This window comes from Pollicipes pollicipes, unplaced genomic scaffold (genome assembly GCF_011947565.3).
Source record: "Pollicipes pollicipes isolate AB1234 unplaced genomic scaffold, Ppol_2.1 Scaffold_3447;HRSCAF=4054_pilon_pilon_pilon, whole genome shotgun sequence".
Taxonomy (NCBI): domain Eukaryota; kingdom Metazoa; phylum Arthropoda; class Thecostraca; order Pollicipedomorpha; family Pollicipedidae; genus Pollicipes; species Pollicipes pollicipes.
Genome location: NW_023596297.1, coordinates 18097915 through 18114870, shown reverse-complemented (window position 1 = coordinate 18114870; position 16956 = coordinate 18097915). Strand labels below are relative to the sequence as shown.

The window sequence follows — 16956 nt, the reverse complement described above, 5'->3', positions numbered from 1 at the left end:
AATTGGCCTTGACCCGTGACCTTCATACGCACTAAAACTTGAGTTTGCTGTGTAGTATAAGACCGCGCGCCACGGCGCTATCGGATGCGGCAGGACTTTTTAAATCCGACCAGGCAGTTCTCGAAATAAGCAAATTGCCCCCCCCCCCCCTCCGGTCAACGGTGTGTCGCTGGGGAGCCCGGTTAATGCCGTGTTAAGGGTGGTGGAAACTGCGTACTGTCCACAGCCGCGGGAGCTATCCGGTTATGAGGGGCTTGTCGGGGCTAGAGCCCCCAAACTTTTTGGAAATTCTAGTTCTAGGCTTACGGCAATGTATGAAAAGAAGCGACAGGATCAGCCGCTGAGCCCCCTCTCCCATTCACAACCAACCCTCGACGCATCCCTCGCTCCTCGCAGTGTCTATGGTCGGCTTTTTGGTTGAGCTCTTTATGAAACGTGCGTTTGGCACGTTTCATAAAGAGCTGAATATTGAACGCTGACATAAACATGCATTAATACCTTCTGTCTGGCCTGGTGCAATTTGTAATGCATCTGAAAGCTGAGCAACTCGTTTCGAACTTGTTATGTTCTTGTTGCATCTTAATATCATTGAATCGATGGTAACCATGACAACCCATTTACTAAAACAAACTTCACGAAGCCGATGGCCACATCAAAGTACGCACTTGGTATTCGCGAGCAATGCCTTTAGCTCCCGGTTTTTCGGCTCTAGAGTACTTATCTTGAAACTAATCGTCCTTAAAGGTATCAAGGGGGCAGGGGAACTGGTCAAACGAGGTTAGCGAGTAATCATCGGCTGAACTGATACATGTTCTTCTTCGTCCCTGTAGCCAATGCTTGCTTGCTGGCGTCGTTTAGCCCTATTTCTGGTGCATTGAAAGTCGATTGTTGTAAAAAAGAATCAATTAAGTCTCAACCCAAAGAATCAATTAAGAATACTTATTAACAACTTCTGAATAACCGAGCCCCCTTCAAGGCTTGAAGCCAACGCTTAGCAATTCGAACGTTCCGAAGGTCAGCTCCGCTCCCGCGCGAGGCAGCGGCACCGCCGCTCGAACTGCTCCGAGTCAAACACCTGCCGCCCTCATCGTGAGCACGGCGGCCTTGTCTGCAACGGCGGCTGGTGCCACGGCGCCAGAGACGATCTGAGCATTCTGCACACGTCCCCGGCCCTGGGCAGAGAGGAGCCACAGATTAACGCGACCCCGCAGCGCCCGCCGCAGCTGCTTGGACTCGATTGTGCCACCCGCCGTTGTTTTTCCCGCCGCCCAGCCTCCTGGCGTCGCCTCTGCACTCGTCTGCGGGGCTCAACGGGCCACCTTCGTTACCCACGCCTCTCCCCTCCCGTCCCCCGCCTCGAGCGCCTCGAGGCATCGCCCCGGGCGCCCGCCGGCTCGCTGGAAACACCTTTATGTCCCGTAATTGACATGGGCCGCAGCGTGCGGCTCGCGTCTGTGAGAGCCACACTCTGATTGGCTGCGGACGGCTGGCCGCGCTGTGTCCGGCACGCCGATTGGGTGTCGTCGCGAGCAGCCGGTGCCCGGCGGGCTGGATGGAGGAGGCACGTTCGCTCGCGCGCTGGAGAAGTGCGGCGGGTGGACGGTGTGTGAGGGGGCGCCGGCGAGGGCGCGGGGCAGGGCGAGCGAACGGCGGTGCTTATCGTGCAGGAGATAGCTGGTCTGGCTGCAGTACAGGGGCGGTGGTGGTGAACGACCGCGCGCGGCCCCGCACGGCGTCACTGCGTCCGCGTTCAGCGCCTGAAGACGCCGACGCCATCGCCACCGCCAGGTCATGGTGAGTTGTCCGTTCACCTGAACTGAACTGATCGCCACGTGATAGTGCAGGAGCCGTGGGAGAGACGACGCATTGTTGGAATGTTTGGGACGTCGCTGGCGTTTTGACGCTCCGGTGTGCCTTTATGTAATGGTTTCCTTCGCGCTTCACGAAATAACGGGGATACCGTTACTGAACACCGTTGAGGGGCAGAGGCCGTTAGACATACGAGGTGATGTTGCCACACGCCAGAGAGCAGCACCGTTTATGCGCTGAACCCGGCAACAATGCGTGACGCGGCCCAGGGGCGCAGCTAGGATTTTCTCAAATGCGGGGCCTGGAGCTCGTTGAGCACACATCACGCCGATTTTTAGCTTTCCGCCGGTACTCATCTATCGTGAAACGCGATCATCCTCCCGTGGGAGGGCCCGGGGCTCTGTCTCGGCGGTGCCTCTGCCTGTCCCAGCAGGTGAGCGGAGTCCAATATCGAACTGCAAAGAGGGGAGAGCGGAGGGGGCGGCATCTGTGTGTCACGTCAAATTTGATAGGTCTGAGTAGGAGTTGGGCAGCATAGATGCTTAGAAATTAAATTTAAAAACAGTTTCTGCTGTTCGCTGTTTAAGACTTGTCGCTGCTCCATCCGCGTACTTTTCTTTCGCCGGCGCTGGAAATCGGGTGCTCACGGTCCAGAATGACGGACATTAAAAAAACACAACTTAGCCAATTTTCTGCGATCTTATTGAATCCACCTGATGCTGCCGTGCTTCGAAATATTTGGTGTCTCTTCGCGTTTTGGAAACCTTCCGTCCCTTTTCCATCTTGGTTGTTTTCGCCGCCTCTGAATGAATCCGGGCCAGACCCCTCTTCCTGCTATTTGCTGCGGCAGGTAACAACGGCGTGGCGGTCCTAAGCGTCCTCGTCCACATCTAGCCGGCTTATGTTCGGTAGAATAAGGTTAACCCCCCCTCCCCGCCCAGGCTCGGCAACCGCGGAAAGGCTCAGGGTTGCCGTACGTTCACCACATCACTGGAGACGGTGGCTTCGGTACCTTACGGCTCGTATGCGTCCAGGCGGCAGTCATTCTGCCAATGTGCACGTGTAACCCCGCCTGCGGTCGTCTATAGCTGCCGGCCGTTACTAGCCATTGGTGCTGCTGGCCTGGCTGTGGTAGGATCTCAGTGTAAAGCCCTGCCTGCGGTTGTCTGGCCGCCGGCCGTTACTAGCCATTGGTGCTGCTGGCCTGGCTGTGGTAGGACCTCAGTGTAAAGCCCTGCCTGCGGTTGTCTGGCCGCCGGTTGTTACTAGCCATCGGTGCTGCTGGCCTGGCTGCGGCAGGACCTCAGTGTAAAGCCCTGCCTGCGGTTGTCTGGCCGCCGGCCGTTACTAGCCATTGATGCTGCTGGCCTGGCTGTGGTAGGACCTCAGTGTAAAGCCCTGCCTGCGGTTGTCTGGCCGCCGGCTGTTACTAGCCATCGGTGCTGCTGGCCTGGCTGCGGCAGGACCTCAGTGTACAGCCCTGTCTGCGGTTGCCTACAGTCGCCGGCCGTCACTGGCCATTGGTGATGCTGGCCTGGCTGCGGCAGGCCCTTAGTGTTGGCGGCTTCCAGCCAGCTTCAGGCTGCGCAGCCCTGACGTCCAGGGAAGAATAGCCACTCAGGGTGGGCCGGTTTTGACGGGCGGAACGGAGAAACGGAGAAAAAGAGTGTTGTATCACCGGGTACGCCGTGTACCGGTGCTGCATCACTGCATTTGTGGGGGTCTGCACAGCGGGACTTTGAATCGGGTCCATTTGGACACCATCGTTTATCATAATGCTCTTCCGCCAGAGCACGCTGGGCCGTTTTCCATCGCCAGAACAGGCCTGGATGACCACCGCGGCCTTGAAACTGCGCGCTTGCAATGCCCCCTGTCTGGACGTGCATACACGACGACCTTGGTCAAAGGACAGCACGCACTTAACGCCAGACTCATTTGATTCCCTACGCAATGCGACGACACTTCAGACTACCCCTGCAACTGTATGCCAGCCTCAACACCTGGCGGGAGAACGAGGCATCCAAACTAAAGAGGCGGGCGCGCCTTCGACTAGTGCTGACTAAGCGTGCTTTGAGGCCGGGTGCCACTCTCCGCTGGTCTGACTGTTCTGGCGCATCGTGGCCCGGCCATCCCCATCTGTCTTTCTCTGGCGGAGCCTGCGTTCCGCCGACCTCGCTTCCCTCGTGACATGCACACGGACCGGGGCCACGCTGGCCAGCAGTGCAGCCGGCCTGATCCGAGCGACCCAGACCGACCCGGTCCGTGGCGGTGTGGCGACGGTCGCACACTCAGCGGCCCGGCTGGAGCTTCAGTCGCCTGTTTCGGGGGCGCGGGCCGCTCTGTTTATTTGCGCCCGTGTCGGCACCGTGTGCCCACCGTCGCCACGCTCCGCACCGCCGGCTCCGTCTGGGCCACGCGCCGCCGCGTCAGCAGCCAGGCTCCGCGCCCGCCGGCGGGCACGCACCGTGGTGTCGCCGCCGTCGCCAGCCACGTCTCTGTTTCGGTGTCGGTAACAGCCAGTGGATCTTCGACCTCGGGCTCCGTGGAGTGTGCGATACTCTGTTGGTCTCGGTCACAGACTCTGTCTTTGAGGGGATTCCTCCATATTTGTATGGGGCTTTGAACTGAGGCGAACCATTTTTATGATTATTCCGTTCTCAGGGTCTTTCGGAGCCTGAGTGTTACGGTGTCTGGCCACTGTGTCCGTTGTCTCGGGTCCCGTCAGCGACACGGTGTTTTCTCGGGCTTGACCACGGGCTCTGTAACGGGCCGCTCATGGACTTTTTCGTCCGGCGGGGCCGCGGTTCCGCGCTCTGTGACGGCCGTGGCATTATGTTTTCCGTCGCAGGCTCAGTCGTGGACTCGTTCATTAACTGGTCCTGGGTCAGGTCGTGGCCCTCGTCTGGGTTCCAGTTTCGATTCCGGTGTCGTCGTTTGTATCATGATTAATATACTGGCCACAGCCACTGGCTCCACCACTCCATTCCTGATCTGGGTTCCGTCTCAACCTGCGCTCCCAGTCCCCGGCCGGGTTCAATCCCGGTTTCGGTCTCGGTCGGTGTCGGTCCCGGTTTCTGTCTCGGTCCGATGCGCGGAGCGTTGTCGGCGCGCGGCGCCGCGACTGACAGGTGGCCGGAACGTGTCCGTCGACACCCGAACCGCCGCCGCAAAAACGGGCAGCTCTGCCGGCGACCTGCGCCGACCGGTCCGGCCGCGCCGCCTGTTGCTGAGGGGCCGCGGGGGCACGCGGGCCGCGTTGTCACCCAGGCCCAGCCGTGTCGCGTTCCAGGAGCTGCCGCGGTGCGCAACGAGTCGTGATCAAATGCAAATACTGTGGTGCGCTCCGGGCTGGCGCGGTCGGCACTGCTGGACCGCCTGGGTGACGACATCCGTGTCAGGGGTCTCGGTCTAGCTCCGGCCCCTGGCGTCGGGGAAAGGAGGACCCCCAGGGGTCTCGGTCTCGCTCCGTTCCTCCGGCGTCGGAGGAAGGAGGACCCCAGGGGTCTCGGCCTAGCTCCGGCCCCTGGCGTCGGGGAAAGGAGGACCCCCAGAGGTCTCGGTCTCGCTCCGTTCCTCTGGCGTCGGAGAAAGGAGAACCCTCAGGGGTCTCGGTTTCGCTCCGACCCTCTGGCGTCGGGGGAAGGAGGCCCCCCAGGGGTCTCGGTCTCGCTCCGTTCCTCCGGCGTCGGAGGAAGGAGGACCCCAGGGGTCTCGGTATCGCTCCGTTCCTCTGACGTCGGAGGAAGGAGGACCCCAGGGGTCTCGGTCTCGCTCCGTTCCTCTGGCGTCGGAGGAGGGGGGACCCCCAGGGTCTCGGTCTCGCTCGTTCCTCTGGCGTCGGAGGAGGGGGGACCCCCAGGGGTCTCGTCTCGCTCCGTTCCTCTGGCGTCGGGTGAAGGACGACCTCACAGCGACATCAGTGCGGCCAAGCCGCGAAGCAGCGCATGTAAACCAAACCGAATAACGATCAGGCGTGCGCTGCATGGCAGGGCCGAGTGATAAGTACGGACTTCTGAAGATTGTAGCAGAATATTCGCATGCTTAAGGAAAACTGGTGCCTATGCGTATGATACAAATTCTGCATCAATGGCTTGGGCGAAATCCGCACAGATTCGACGTGTTGCTTTGTGTGTGCATAACATTTGAGGAGATTTGGACTCTGTTGCGCATTTTCCAACGCATGGTTTGACGTCGAGCGTGAAGCGCATAGGAACGGAAGGGGGAGGGGGTGGGGAACCATTGCTTTCCCACTTTTAAAGTTGACGAAATGGCGTAAGTAGCCGTTGCGCTCGTAACCCGTTCTCGCTTGTGAGATTGAACAGTGCCGTCACTGTTGTGATGCGGGAAACAATCGACGTCAAAAGGGGGGTTTGGCTCTTTCGTTGTGTGGCACGTTCCTTAGCCCATGCCCAGCGAAGTCCTATGCTGACCGTGTGATTGGAAATGAACGTCCCACGTATGCTACCTAGGTTTCCCAGCTCGATAGAAGCAGGGTGGCTCATCACCTTTGACTATTTTTGGCAATGCTGGGTCGCAGCGGTGTCATCTGAGACTTTGTATATTGCATATTCGACCCGTTTTAGGAGTGGGCTGCTCTAGCTGTATATCGTGACCTGTAGACCCCGGCCGTGCCACGTAATCCTGGCCTTGTGACGTGTTTCAAAAAGCGATGTTGCAACTTCAATATTATTTTGCATCGCATGGCACATGTGCAGAAGGTACATGAAGATGGTACTTGAAGCAGGCCACTTTTCCTGAAATGTTGATTCTGGAATGAAGAATGCAAGAACAAATTTGCAGAGTAGTTTCGTGATGTGCGGCAGTGCGGCTCAATTTGGGAAGGGTTAGTATCTCCCCTTCATGAGACTAGCCACTGGGTCTGGCCGGCAGGGATGGGTCAGTATTCTCGAGCAGGAGTATTGCTCCCTTGCGTGAGACGTCACGGGGACCGAAGCGTCGAAATGACCAACATCTTTGAGGTAGGACCACTCTCCGACCGGTGATACGATCAGGCGTACTCCCGGTTACTAACGCTCACGTGTCACGCACGGCGCGAACACAATGTACAGCGCTCGTGGTCTTGGCTAGCGGGACAGTTTTGTCATTGCACAGGTGGCTGCCCTCTGTGGCTAGCAAACTCACACGTGTTACTGGACCAGTGTGCACGTAATAACGGTAAAAGGGTTAAAACATTTGCAGCCAGTTTTTCCTACTCATATTTGGATCAACAACCATAGCCTGTGGAAAGCAGGACAAGCTGTGATCAACATAGCTTTTGAAGCGCCTTCTTGCAGGCGTGTGCGCTGATCGATGGGCTCGATAATGCCAATGCCCAGCACGACCATGCCAGTCAGCGTAATTCGGGCTAAGACGACCTTCGCAAGCCCAGACAACTCGGCCGCACGTCACGAAGTTGTAAAAACTAGAAAACTGCTCCCAGCGAGTTGCGGACGTGGCCGGAATTTGCTGCTCGAGTAGATAACCTGTTATGGGGAATCACACATGTTATTCTTTGATTCGTTGCGGATATTTTCGTCGGTGCACAATAAAGGCGTCAGTGCGACGGTGCAAATAACAAGTTCGGTCACCGATCTCCAGCATCCGCACGGCACGTGAACCTGGGCGGTGATAGAACTCGTTTTTTTGCCAGCACATGTTTTCCGTTCAGGATACTGGATTAGGCGGCGTGCGTTGAACCCACAGCGAGTAGGCGGGTCCAGTGGCACTCATCTGAGTATGGACTGATAATTTCATTCGTGTTGTCACAGACTTGTCGGGCTGCCCATATTGTTACACAAACTTGTTGCCACAATCTTTCTTGCTTAACCAAATGTGAAAGTGAAGGCGTGAGGAGAGGGCGTAACGTGCCACTGAGTGAGACGCTGTTGTTTATTACCCCCCCCCCCTTATCGCCCATCTCTGATCATAACTTGAGAACGGAAGTTGGCAGTGAGCTGACTTCTAACAGCCATTCGTGATAACCTCACATCACGACCTGTATGTACAGCACAACCCAACACGATACGCATTTTACGTGGGCGTGCAAATGCATGCCTTTTGAGTTCTGGAAAGAACTTGTTCAACGTAATGCGGCATTAAGCAAGCGGAAGCCGTTGACAGTCGGAACGGCGGCAACATCATCTTTCCAGAGGCCCATAAGATGCCTGAGCAAATACATGATGGCGTTACGGCTCAACAGCGACAGACCTCCAGCACACTGACCTGTGATCGGTCTCGGGACAAACGGCGGACAAGCCGTGCAGCGAAGCTCAGAATCCAGCAGGCCTTTACGTCATCGGTATAAGAAACAGATCGCCTGCATGCGATATTTACTTTCTTGCGACGGTTTGCATACGGAATGGCAGGCCTATGCAGTTAATTACTCACATTTGGGCACGCTGGCGCGCCCTCGCGCATTGCACCCGACCTCGTCGTACGTGCGGCAGACGCCGGACGCCCCCTCCATGGCTCCGTGCTCTGCTGGCGAGGCGGCGCCGGCGCCCTGGAGAACAAAGCGCTGCACGGCTGGCGGCTGGGGTGAGTCAACACGGGTGACACGGCCCGAGTTCGGGCGGACGGCACCGGGGAGCGGCCCGCTCAAGGTCAACCGAGGTCAGCACCTGGCACCGCAGACAGTCGAGGCCGTGAGTTGGCGAGTGGCGCCGGGTGGTCGACTTCGACTTCGATTACAGTGGTTGCCGCATGGGGTGCTGACTGCCGTGAGATCGCCGTTCAGGGGAGCGTGTTCACTGGTTCGAGTCGTAGCACCGAGGGCGACCGCTCATGGGCGGCACTGGCCTCAGATAATGTAAGTCAGTGCACACAGCGCAAAATTTGTTTTTATGTTGAGTCGGGCACTGTCCGGTGCCTCAATGCCAAAGCGTGGGGGCGGACGTTTTTCTTAATCTAGTGCCGAATGTTACATTTGGACTGCGACCACCGAGCGTTTGACCGACTGTCAGGTCGGTGTGCCGCGTACACTACCGCCCGGGCCGCACGGAAGCGAGTGGTCCATCGTTGCTGCTGTTTCTTAGGCCTCTACTGTTCCATTGTGTCGGGACATTCAGCCCGCGCCCTCCCGTTCTGCCCGGCCGCCGGTCCTCCGTTACACCTCCGCCTCCAGACGCCGGGCGCTATGCTCCGGCTTCCGGGGCTCGGGCCCTCGCTGGGCGCCGCGCACTCGGGCGTGTCGGTTCTGCGTCCGCCGCGGCGCCACCGTCGCGCCGACACCACCTGACCGGTGTGGGTGACCCGCGCGGTCGCCGGCCGTCGAGCCGACCTCGGGCGCGTCTCACGCCCACGTGCGCAGGCGGTCGGGCGGGTGCGGGCGGCGCGGCTTTTGTTTAAGTCATGAGCTACGTCTCGGGTGTGCCGCGTGACGATGGAAAAGTGAGCGGCGCGTTTGGCGATTAGTGAACAACGCACACTGAAAAACAGCCCGAGCTTCTACCTAGCACTCACTGTATTCCAAACCGTCATCTCCTGTGCCAACAGCCACCGTGACACTGCTTTGTCATCTCTGTCATAGATCGGTCAACACTTGTATGTCATTGCCCTGCATATCATCGGTTATTGGTATTTTTGCACTATGGTGAGCAGGTCATGTATTCCCTTTGGGGGAAGGAGGGGGCTGGTAGGTGCTATTATTTCAGGCTGCGGAAACTGGAAATGCGGTCTCCGTACGCGCGTCAAACAGATGGAATACCTGTATTCCTATATGCCTGTTTAACCTGATTTGAAGCATATGGGGCTGTTTCCCACCCCTTTGCAATACCCGAAATAACTAAGGCAGACAATATTTCTTTGTGTGGCTTCTTTTGCTATTAGCAGCTTAAAGCAACCTTTTAGCTCGATTTCCACGAAATTGTCACTTACTCCGGATTTCAACTTCTAGATATGCAATTTGTCCTACATCCATATCTACATTCATATCATATCATATTCGTATACATCCAGTAGCATCCATCCATTCTGTTCGTGTTCGATTCTCGAGGCCCTCGAATGATCTTACGCTGGACTCCAAATGATGATATGTTTTAACTTCTAGATACAACGATTTGTCCTCATGTCACACGTTTTGTCTGCCGTTATTTGGAACGGAGAAGTGGTAGATGCGATCCACGTCGCCGCCTATGAACTGATGACATACCATCCCGTGCAAAATGTGGCATGGTAATGTATGTCTGCTACCGGCCGATGTCTTACCTTCCTTTGAGCTCCCTGCTCGGCTGTCGAGCCAACGAGGCAACCATTCAGGCTGCGGCTCCGCCAGCTGTTTACCAGACGTGGTACTTGACCCAGGGCCTCCCCATCGGCTATACACCGCTTTATAATTGCTAGGCGGCGCATAATCTGAGCCAGAATCCTATCAGAGAATTGCTTCCGGCGCAAAACAGCAAAACAATCGACCTCCGGTCACGGAAGATGTCCACGCTGACAGGTCACGTGCACGTAATCCCTTGAGTCTCGGGAATGCGAAACGCTTGTGTAATCTGGTGTAGTCGGCGGCGACAGCGCGGGTAGGCGACTGCGGCAACCCCTCCGACCGCAGCCGTTACTGGGCACCGAGTGGGGTAACTTTACGGCGACCTGTTTTCAGTCGCGGCGTGCATGCGGCGCCGTCAATTGCGAACGTAATACGGTCGGAGTAGAAACTGTAAGCTGTCACGCCAGCCAGTGGGATGCAACCAGCTGGCTTAGACGCGAGAGAGACATCCGGTCAGGCTGTAGTTAGGGCTCGCAAACACGAGCAGATTGATCTTCCCAATACCAACGGAGACAGTTCGGATTGTCGGAATGTATAGGCCTGAGAGGGGTGAGTGCAATGCGTAGGCGCTAGTTCAGATGCTGTGTTATGCCGTGCTGCACTAGAATGCTGAGTTTCTACCATCTTTGTAAATTTTCTAGTAATTTTTAAATCATTTTCCAAAAGACGAGATTGTTTGATGTGTGCAAACAAAAATGAGTATTGTGACTGATCAGCACATTAAACAACGCTTTCCCAGAATTGGGTCCATTTCCAAGTTCCCGGGTGCAGTGAAGCAGAAAGCGATCGCATGTTGCCACATGGGATGGCCGCGGCTGTCGCTACTCGTAGTGCCTTTGCGTACCAGGCATGCCTGAAACAGAGATTTACGTAAGCGCTGGCCGGAGTCGTTACCATACCACTCCGTCATCCCGCTGTGTTCTTTTTTTCCCGATTGCCTAAGCTGCGACGAAGCAGTCGCACTAAGTTTATGCGTGGTGAAGCAAACAGCCCAGGAAAGTGAGAACGGAGAATAATGCCACCGGCGCCGCCGATGGCATTAGATGACATAGCCGAGGCTGTGTCGGAGATGAGGTTTTGCAGTTCAGTAAGAGGAGTTCAAAGCTTTCGCTCTTTATGAGAAGCGATGTAAGCCCATGCACAATACTCCTTAGCATACACTTCGCAATGTCCGTGTCATTCGTCGTGAAGCATTTCGCACGGCGTAACCGGCTTCAGAATATATTTCCAGAGGCTTCTTAGACAAAAATCAGTAACTGCTTGTCCCGTGGGACCTTTTGACTGGAAACAGGCCGCCCTGGGCTGCCGTCCGCTCCCCGCCGCGGCGGGCGAGCAGGGCGACCCCCGGACCAGACACGGCTGCAGGCTTGCTGGGTACCGCGCCTGGTCCGGGGGGTCGTTGTGACGTCAGCAGGGACCCCCGGTCGTCTGCTGGGGCGGGGCGGCGCTGGGACTGCCGCCGCCGCTGTCGGCGCCGCCCGGTGACAGCGATCAGATGCGACCGGCCGGCCGGCACCAGCAGTCCCGAGGCTGACATTCGTGCTCGTCCCTGGCGAGTGCCGGCCGGCTGTCCGTGCATGCCGTTGACCCGGATCTGCCGATCTGCATGTCCGGACGGTCGGCCACCATAAACAGTGGCAGGCCGCCGGCGGCTGGGTCGCCGGTCGAGGAGCGGACCGGAACGGCGGCCGCCACCCCCGGGCGCCGACCGCTTCGGGACGCGACGAAGCGCCAGGCGTTCAGCTGAGCCGGCAGCACGCCCCGAATTGTAGGAGCCGGCCAGTCACCGGTGGAGCGGACAGCTGTGCGCGGTGCCGGTGTAGCAGGGTTCACGGACGTCTGGTTGTCGTATGGGAAGGGCCGGCGCAGGGATGTCTGGATCGAGATGCCGCTGCAGAAATGGGACAGCGAGAATAGAGGTTGATGAAAGAAAATTACCAGGGCAAACGAATAACGGGATGCCCCATGTACGCGGCTACCAAGACACTACGTTACAGCGACGGCATGACTTAAGGTTGAGAGGCGTTGGCTTCGGGTAAAGAGAAAGCAAGACACCAAAGGGCAGGGACTGTGCGGTGACGTCGGGCTAGGAATTGAATGAGGGCTGCTGCCCACATCCAAGACACAACGTGAGCGTCGCATTAAAGAAACGAGAACAGACTGTGTGAGCCTTCAACTCTCCGTGCGGATCCGCCGCCTCTGAATTAAGGTGACGCCAATGTACAGACGGGGCAATATGCATCAGCAAACTGGCCTCAAAGATTGTTGTCAGTGATAAGCCATTTGCGCGCTCGCGACGAAGGCAAATTAATAAGAACACGGTGCAGGGGCATCTGGCGCTGCAGCAGGCTGTGTCTTGAGTCGGTGATAAATTACAGGCAATTTAGGTCAGTAGATCTGGTTTTCCAACGCAAAGCGAGACTTACTTACAACGCTGGGACTTACTAGAATTGACGACGTGTGCATTCTCTCACCGTAGATAGTTTGGATACGTACCGCCTGCTTTTTAAACTGGCTGGCGTTTTTTCGTGACTGCACTCACCACTTACCATAATTTCAAAGTATTGATTACCTTGCGTGTCACTTATATACCATATTGGGATTGATGAGAGGGCAGATTGCCTTCGGCGCGCGGCGATGCTCACGACTGTTAGCTGTTAGCGACGTTGTTAATGTCTGCCAAGAGGCGTGTCTCTATTTTTCAGCAACCCCAAAGCAAGGCGATTTTGGTATCCTGTGATGTACATGCAGTGTGAGGCAGCTGCGGCAACAGAACAGCGGTTTTTGTGTCACTGCTGACGTGCGTTGACAGCTTCTGCGCGCGTGTTGCTTTGTTGTGCCGCGCTTGGTGACTGGGTCTCCTTTGTGGTGGTGACTGGTCACATCTTCACTGTCCCTCTCTGTCTCTTACGCACAATTAACACCTCTTTCTCTCGCCTTTAGGTCCCCTGCATGTAGTCCCCGGTGATGGGCTGGTATCGCCGGTAGCCGGGCGGTGCTCTACTCGCCGCTCGACGTGACCTTGGGCGCCGGCCGCCGCGTGCAGTCGCTGCGCGCGCCGCCCTTTCGCGGCAGAGTCGCCGACGACGACGACACTGGTGAACAACACGCAGGCGTGTGGTGGTGGTGCCGGCGCGTGTCAGTGGTGCAGTGTTGGTGACGCGGGCCGTCGGTCGGCGCGGGCGTCTTTGTCGGCCTCCGCCGCCGCCGCCGCCGGGGTGTGGTCTGGCACGGCCAGCGGTGACGGGCCGCCATGTCGGCACGCGGCCGCCCGCCCAGGGCCACCGAGCGCACGCCGCTTCTCAAGCCGCCCAGCGGCAAGCCGACGCCGGATGTCGAACAGCAGACGCGTCGGCCGCCGCTGCCCGATCGCGGCCCGTTCTCTGACGCCGAGGGGCGGCGGCCGACGCCGCGCACCGGACGCCAAAAGCGCGCGAGCGAGTCGGACGCGTCGCGGCGACGCACCGCCTCGTTCACAGGCGGCGCCAGGAGCGCGTCGCGCGGCGGCGCCACCAGCGAGTCGGACGGCGAGCGCTCGCGCCGGCCGTACCACTACCACCAGGTGCCGGGCACGCGCCGCTACAGACATGACTCGGGCGCCGAGGCGAGCGACAGCGAGGTGGCCAAGTTCAACCGCTTCAACTACATCAGCAAGGTGATGGGCTCGAGTGGACGGCTAGCGCGCCGCGACGACTCGGAGACTGGCAGCGAGGCGGACGAGTCGGCGGTCTGGGAGCCGCCGCACTTCACCATTCCCGACCACCTCATCCCGGCAGAGTTCTTCATCCCGTTCGTGCGCACGCCTCGTCCCGGCGAGGAGTCGAAGAACGCGTCCATCATCACCGTGTTCGCCATCTGGAACACGATGATGGGCACCAGCATCCTGTCGATGCCCTGGTTGGTGGAGCAGTCCGGCTTCATCTCCTCCATGCTGACGTTCGTGGCGATGGGACTGGTCTGCGTGTTCACTGCGTACCGCGTGCTAACGATGCAGGCGCGCCTGCGCATCCCGCCGCCCACGCACGACTTCCAAAACATCATGCGCGACGTCCTCTCCAAGCACTGGGAGTACTTCGGCATTCTCTTTTCAGTCGCCGTACTGCTGGGCGCCATGCTCGTGTACTGGGTGCTTATGACCAACTTCCTGTACCGCACGGTGGACTTCTTCTATGATCTGGCAATTGGAACTTTAGCAAGTATGATGTGAATGCAACAGTGATCCACGGCGCGTACTGCCCGGAAAACGTTGTGGTGGAGGTTCTGGAGGCCGCTACCAGTGCTGTCGGCGAGGAGAGCTTTTACGACAAGATGTGGAATGCTCAAACCACGCCGCTCTTCCTGGTGCTGCTGTTATATCCGCTACTCAACATCAAAAGTCCCACGTTCTTCACCAAGTTCACCGGCATGGGCACCATATCGGTGCTGTACATGATCATCTTCGTCACCACCAAGTCCGTACAGTTCGGCATCAACGTCAGCTTCACGGACGTCGCAGCTCAAGACTACGTCCAGCTGTTCCGGCCGAACTTCCCGGTAGCCATGGGCACGCTCTCCCTCGCCATGTTCATCCACAACTGTATCTGCAGAATCATGGAGAGCAACCAGCACCAGGAAAACAATGTTCGCGACCTCTTCATCGCCTATTTCCTGGTGTTCCTTACGTACCTATATATTGGCCTCCTGTTCTTCGTGGCGTGGCCGTTCGCCAAATCCTGCATCCAAGACAACTTCCTGGACAACTTCCTCGGCACGGACCCGATGTCAATCGGTGCGCGGATCTTCCTCTTCTTCCAGATGTGCACCGTGTTTCCGCTGCTGGGGTTCATGATCCGCGCCCAGCTGATGACATTCATCTACAGCACGACCTACCCGGGGCCGGGCCGCGTGCTGGCGCTCAACACCGCCGTGGTGATCGCCTGTGTAGCCGTGGCGGTCTTCTACCCGCACATCGGCGAGCTGCTGCGCTTCTCGGGCGCCTTCTGCGGCATGGCGTGGATCTTCACCTTCCCGTGCGTGACGTACCTGGTGGGCACGTACCGGCGCGGAAGACTGCGCTGGCCGGCCGCGCTCCTCCACTCGGGCCTCGTCGTGCTCGGCGTCGTCAACCTCATCCTGCAGTTTGTCGTCAAGACGGACTGACGACGGCTGATGCGTAGGACGTCGTGGAGACTGGCCGGTGTCGTTGGTGCGCGGCAGTTCTCCGGGACCTCGGCCGTGTCGCTGCCGCTGACCTCACGCTGCCTGAGGACCTTCGTCGGGGCCAGCGACCTGATTGGAGGATTTCAGAGGCTGGTATTTACTTGCAAACGGTGTGAGCGGGGGGGGGGGGGGGGGGTTACGTGGCACTTCTCAGGCTCCGCTAGACTCAGCCGGAGGCTACGGATGAACATCCCGCGTGTTCTAAGCTATTGAGATGCGTGTGCCATGGTGCTGTGACGCGCGCGCTGCGGAGCTGTGGGCGGCCTGCATTGGGCTGTGCTCTGGCAGGCCTCCGCGTCCCTGCTGAGCCGGAGGGTGCCAGAGCCCAAGCATCGACGGCTGATGATCGGTGGCGGCGGTGCGTCCACGGCAGGCGCCTGACGCAGCTATAACCTGTCACGCAGTACTTAAGCTGTTCCGCGCTGCATGACGTGCGGCGCGGCGTAACGTGTAACGTACCGTGTGACGCAGGGCTGCCATGTACTCTAACGCTCCGCGGTGTCCCGCGGACCGGACGTGTAACTGTGCGCGCGGGAGCTTACCGTGCTCGGCCAGGGAACGGTGGCGCCGCAGCCCCAACACTGGCCGGGCGGAGCGGCCCGGACAGCCTCGGAAGCCACCCGGCCGCGCGGCCGCCACCGGCGGGCGGCCGCGGTCTGCTAATGAACCTAATCGGCGTGCGGCGCCACCGTTGGCGTGGCGCTGCGCTGGGGCGACGCGTGCGGAACGGGTGTCGCGCTGTGTCGGCTTCATTTACGGGGGCAGAGCTGAGTGGAGGTATGCTATCGCGCCCTGTGGGGCCTCTGCAACAGGGGGAGGCTGTGTCGCTGCTGGGTTCATGGCGTCTCTTTCAGCCGGTGGAGGCCATCGGGTGGTGCCGGTGTCGTGCTTGGCTTTTACATGTTATGACTGGCTGGCTTGGCTCTGCATGTTCGCTGTCGCATGGGAGCGAACAGCCAATGTCTGTATTATTGGAACACGTGAGAAATGTTGAATTCTCATCGCGCCGCATTTAATGACAAACTATTGTACAAAAGAACATGTCCCATTCTTGCCTGGCGCTTCCACACATGCTGTGGATGCAAGTATTTGCGCAGGGGCCACCACTAAGCGTGTGGACATTCGCAGTGTGTCTGGTTTCTGATACTCAGGAAAGTCGGCCCTACATCTGGGTTGGCCAAAATGTCCTTGCTCTGGATACCGAGAGTCTGTGCAGACAATATATTTATAATACGCTTCCCAACATTTGAAGTCTCGTAAGCTCGGAAGATTGACTGTGCGGGCGTGTGGCGTCGTCCGCTCAAGCGTCGTCTAAACGTCTCTAAACCATGTGCGCAATTACCCCATCGGGGATACCAGGCTAACACAAGCGTTTGTGAATCCATCCAGGCACCGATTCATCTATTGTTTTCCGCAGGAATTTTGAAGCTCTGCCATCAGTGCACAGCATGGGTGGTGGCCGCCAATCACGTTAATGGTTACTGCCGGGGAGTGCACGTGCCGTTCACAAGCCACTGAGACGCCATCCCGCCATGGGCGTGGCCATCACTGGTCGGCACGGTCCCGGAGTCGTTTAGTGGTGGGGAATGAGGTTATGCTAGTATTCAGCCGTAAAAAGGGCACCGGAGCGGACTGAAAACAAATAACCTCCACACTCCTGCTTCCAAGACGGCGCACAGCGC

At 58.2% G+C, this 16956-nt stretch overlaps 1 pseudogene; it reads left to right on the top strand.

Annotated features, from left to right (window-relative positions):
• The first annotated feature begins 1606 nt into the window (after positions 1 to 1606).
• On the top strand, positions 1607 to 15404 carry LOC119091663 (sodium-coupled neutral amino acid transporter 9-like; annotated as a pseudogene).
• The last annotated feature ends 1552 nt before the right edge of the window (positions 15405 to 16956 follow it).